Raw genomic sequence first — 5851 nt, 5'->3', positions numbered from 1 at the left:
TTTTTAAAAACCATCTTCTCCTAGACTAGAGCAGTAAGCTTCCTCTCTAATCTGCTGTCTGAATCCTATCAACCTGTATCTTTTACCTTTGAATGTTGTGTATGTAAACTAAAAGAATGGATAAATTAGATCTGTGCTTGTAGCTATCAGTTGTCATAAAGAATGCTATAAGGGCCAGTGTTGTGGTAGGGCAGATAAGGCTTCAATTATAATGCTGGCATTCCATGTCAGAGTGCCTGTTCTAGTCTGGTTTTCTTGCTTCCAATCCAGTTTCCTGCTAATGCTTGAGGGAACAGCAGATGATGTCCTGAGTTCTAGGGAACCCTCTCCACCAATAAGGGAGATGTTGTGGAGTTCCTGTCTCCTGACTTTAGCATAGCCCAGCTCTGGCTTTTGTGGGCATTTGAGCAGTGAACAAGCAAGGTTGCTCATCTCCCTCTTTCTCTCTCGTCTTCCTTGTTCATGTTTCTTATATTTCTGTGTCTATTTTTAGGCATTTGTGGAAACACTTGTTGGCTTTCTCCCCTGATGGCTTTTAGCTTTGAAATATGCCTCTGTGGTTTAGTGGAATATCTGCTCCTTCAGTGGATGTCCAGAAGTGTGTTGGGTAGGGCTTGGGGCTCTGGCCAGTGCTTGAGGGTGAGACAAGAGCCCAGGGTAACAATATGGACATTGTAAATCTCCTCTATCATCAACAGAGGGGAGAGTATGATAAGATCAACTGGCACAATGACAACATCAGCCCCTCTCTGGCAAGGTGAACACATCACCCAGGATGAGCTCTCAGTGCCTAGGCACCTCATTACACAGGTGCATGAACCACACAAAATATCTGCTTGCTCCCCAGTGTGAACATGAAATCCCAAACCTGCAAACCCAGACATAGTGATTGCCCAAAGACCCAGCTATAACTTATCACATGCTGTATCACACAGTCACAGAATTCCCACAGTCACAGGGTACAGGTCTCCCATAGTCAATGGGAGCAAGGGATCCACTCTCAGACCCACAAGCCTCCCCCATCCATAGAAAGAGCCATGGCATTCCCAGAGCCAGCTGCCTGACCTAAGGAGATGGGCTGATGCTCTGCCATGGCACTTGGTGTGTGGGAACCTTGATAGAATGGAAGGGAACACTTCGCATGCCTAAGAAGACACCCTGTCTCCTGACAACCTTCCAAGCCAGCCCCCAAATCGGTGGGTATCATGGATATATCCCTCTAATAAAATCTTGCAGTCATGGTAGATGCTTATTAAGAAGGCATTTCTCCCTGCTGGTTGCCGGCTTCCCTGCTTGAAGAAGATGGCACCTCCTCCACCCACCCTCTGTGGAATCGCCGGCAGTTTCTGGTTCACAGCTGTGTGGATGTACTGTCCCTACTGCTCCATGGAGTCACTCTTCTTTTGTGGAATTTCCACTGTAAATTCTCTCCAACTGTCCCCTAGGAATGCAAATTTTCCACTTTTCTTCTGTTATCTTCCCGAGGTCAGAATCAACACATCTTTTCCCTATTCAGCCATTTTTGATCTCACAAATTAAAATTTCAATGAAAAAATTAAGTGATAAATAATGTATTTACAGTATAATTTGCATATTTTTTGGAATTCTACCTCTATTTTACTCTCTGTGAGTGCATAAACCCAATACCCAAAGTAATCAGGCAAATTTCACTGATGTAGTTGTTGGGAGTACATTGATGGGAGCTTGAAAGAAGTCCTCAAATTATATAGAAAGCAAATTCTACTTACACAGCAACGAAAATCAACTCCAATTAGATGATTTTCTCATAAGGGGCTGGATGTTCAAATACAAGAACAAGATACCATTAAAATTGGCCTTTTCTGTCTTCACTGCCCTCATTGTGTTGTGACATATTCATCTCCATGGGTAAAAAGAAAATAAAAGACTCCACGTGCATAACAAATTGATTACACACACACACACACACACATCCCAAGGGGGATATGGCTCATCAATTTTTAGATCATCAATCATTCATCGACATTTGAAAGCACCAAGAATGCTTATCTTGGAGGAGTGTCCAGAAACCTATTGTTGTGCATTCCTTCCATAAATAATTTGGTGACTATTTTTATTATGAAAGAATTTTGATTTTGCTCAAGTTATTTTTCTGCACCTAATGAGATGTTCATGTATTTTTCGTTAATATTGAGTATCATATGCATATTTTGGAACCACTTGGCATTACAGGGTTAAAATCCACTTGATCATTGTGAATTATCACTTCAATTCGCTCACGAGCATAGTTTACCAGTATTTTTTTTCCATTAAATTTTTGTACTCTCCCATGTATTAACTACCACAAATCAGAGAAACATGTGATATTTGTCTTTTGGGAGCCTGGGATTTTACCACGCATAATGATTTGTAGTTTCATGCATTTTGTGGAAAGTATAGAAGATTTTTTAATTAACAAAATTGGTAAAGCATTGGCCCAACTAACCAAAAATGGTACAACACCCAAATTAATAACATCAGTGAGGAAAATGGAGATGTTACAACTGACAATAGAGGAATAAAAAGAATCATCAAGAATTATTTTAAACAACTATCTGCCAACAAATCAGAAAATTTAGAAGAAATGGATAGATTTTTGGACACCTAGAATTTCTCAAAACTGAGACATGAAGATATCATAAACCTGAATGTAAAAATAACCAAAACTGAGACCTAATCAGTAATAAAGAGCTTCCCAACAAAGAAAAGCCAAGGACCAGATGGATTCACTGCTGAATTCTACCAAACTTTTAATAAAGAACTTCTTAAACTATTCTAACAATTTTTCTTTCTTTTTTTTTTTCTGTGTAAGAATTCTTTTTATCAGTGTGGATTCAAAGAAAAGAGAAGTAAAATTCAAATACAAAATTGTCTGGGCCATGAAGCATTTCAAACACCAGCACGTAGAGTCAAGTTATTCAAAAGACTTCCATATCAAAGGTTTTCAACTCAACAAAGGACTGTAGATAGTTTATTAGGAGTTGATCTTTACACCATGCTATCTCTTTCCTAGGAATATTTTGCTTTCCTTTCCGCTTTGCATGTCAATAATTCGAGTGTTCATGGCAACTGGGCCAGTCCTGAGATCCGCCTAATCTCCTAATTGTAACAAAACCTACTGCAGCAAGTTTAAGGCTCTGAGTCTCCTCTAAAATGCTTAAAATTGAGCAAAATTCTGTATCCAGTTTAAAAATGTTATACACAAGAAAGATTAATGTGACAAAAATGCAGTAAATGATGTTTTCCCTCCTTCTGCAAAACACATCAAATTTATAACATTGCAAGCAAAAGTTTGCAGGAATTGAAAAATAGGATCATTATTTTAACTTTAAAATGTAGGATAAAAAGGCGCTGATGTTTTAGAAAGCTGCTACTTCTGACATGTTGAGGTTCTTTCCTCTCCATACCCTCAAGAGTTTTAAATGTGCAGTCGTCAGGAATAAATCCCACGGCGCGCAAGGCACATCGACAAGCCTTCCTGACCACGTCTTTGGCCTCATTTCGAAATTCTTCTAAGCGCTCCGTCACCTCTGCCAGTCTTATGACTTGTGCAGCCTTAAATTCCTGCAGGGTGTAGGTGTGACATTTTTCAATAGAACAAAGTCCCATAAAACTCAATTGATAACACAAGTCATTTATTTTAAGAAGAGCTGGTCGCAAATAAGGATTAACAATGAACAAATTTTTCCGTAGAGATTTTCGACATCCAGTGATTTTCTTAGTGCGGACATTCTTCTTCCATACATTAAAAGCTTTCCACTTCCGGAAGAGTGAAAATATGGGAATCTTAGTGAGTTCTCTGTGATACAGATATTCCTGCTCCCACCGATCGATTTCAATAAATTCGATGTCGTCATTATAAATGTGTGTTACCGCCTTTTTGCTAATAGTGTAGTAGTCATTTTTATTGATATTCTCATAAGCTACAACTTTCAGATTAAATGTATCGTATTCGATGGAAGACTTTGCTACTGCAGGGACCATATAAAGAAATCCAAGATGCTCATTATCTTGTATTACTTTAATAATTTGCAGAGGATCACGGATGTTGGCTTTAATGACTTCATCCTGATCTTGGAAAAAGAATTTAGGATAAGTGGAAGACCTGGTGCTGAAGAGAAATGAAAGGAATACTCCTTAACTCTTTCTATGAGACTAGCCATTTCATTAATTGAAAAACCAGAAAAAGTTACAACAAATAAGATAACTACATACCAATATCCCTGAACACATGTAAAAAATCCTCAACAAAATAGCAGCAAATCAAATATAACAGCACATCAAAGATATCATCCTTACCTGGACCAAGTGGGATTTATCCCAAGGATGCAGGATGGTTCAACATATACAAATCAATAAACGTGATATATCACATTAACAAAATGAAGGATAAAACCCATGATTAGCTTAATAGATGCATAGAAAGTTTTGATAAAATACAACATCATTTCTTGATGAAAATTTTTTGTAAAGTTGGGGATAAAAGGAGCATACCTCAACACAATTAAAACAATGCATGGCCAAAGAATAGCCAGCTTATATTGAATGATGAAAAATGGAAGCATTATTATATATAATATTGTTTTACATAACATTCCTATACACCATATAATATATTATATAGCATTCATATACACCAACAATGCTCTGGCTGAGAAAGAACTTGAACCAGCGCTCTGATGGAATTCAAGCATTGTAAGATGCAGCTTAATCCACTGAACCACGTGCTGCCCCCTCCTGGTCCACATCTTTGAATTTTTTTATTTTACTTATTTGAAAGGGAGAGAGAGAGAGAGAGAGAGAGAGAGAGAGAACAGTTGGCCTGGACAGGCTGGTAACAGATGAAATTCAATCCAGGTCTTCCACTTGTGTGGCATGGGCATTATTTAAATCATCACCTGTGTCCTTTCCCAAAATGAGCATTAGCAAGAAGCTGGATCAGAAACAGAACTAGAACTCAAACCCAGACACCCATATGAGGGGCTGGTGTTGCAAGCTGTGACTTAAATCATTGTCAAAAATGCCCACCCCCTCTTTGTTTTTGATTGGACAATTTAATCCATTAAGATTCAAGGTAGTTATTGATAATCAAGGACTTGCTACTGCCATTTTGTGAGTTGTTGTCTGGTTCTTTTTGTGAATCTTCTCTGCTTCTTGCTTTATTCATGATGAGATGGTTTTCCGTAGTGATACAATTTTATTTCTCTTTATTATCTTGTTTTTGTTTTAGCATAGGATTTTGGTTTTCAGTATATGAATTAGATAAAATGTAGCTGTTACAACTTATTTTAAGCTCATAATTAAACTTTTATCACATAAAAAACTCAACTTTTACTCACTTCTCTCCAAGAAGTTATTTTTTATAATGATTTATTTAATAGTTTTGAGTTTTAACCTTTATGATACAATGAGAGATTTATACATCACTGTTACAGTGTTGGGGTGCTCTCAATCTGACGCTGTGCTTATTTTACCAGTGAGTTTTCTACTGTTCTGTTTCCATGTTAGCAATTAGTGTCCTTTCCTCACCTCGAAGAAGAACTCCCTTTGGCATTCTAGGAGCAAAGAAGCCCCTCAGCTTTTAGGTTTTATTTGGATCGTTTAATGTTTTCTAGAGATTATTTAATTGTTTCCTTGTATTTTCTTAAAATTCCTTCAACACTGCTAAAAAAATTCAAGTTTTTTATTAGCTGGCTGTAGATGCCCAGGTCTTTGGGGTCACCTACTGGGAAACTGTGTTCTCTCAGTGATGTGAGTTCCCCTTGCTTTCCTGCCTTAACCTGGACGAGTGCGCATTAGGAAGAGCAGTCACCTCCTCCAGTCAATACAGACT

The sequence above is a fragment of the Lepus europaeus genome, chromosome 17, assembly GCF_033115175.1.
Source record: "Lepus europaeus isolate LE1 chromosome 17, mLepTim1.pri, whole genome shotgun sequence".
Taxonomy (NCBI): domain Eukaryota; kingdom Metazoa; phylum Chordata; class Mammalia; order Lagomorpha; family Leporidae; genus Lepus; species Lepus europaeus.
This window is presented reverse-complemented; position numbering follows the sequence as displayed.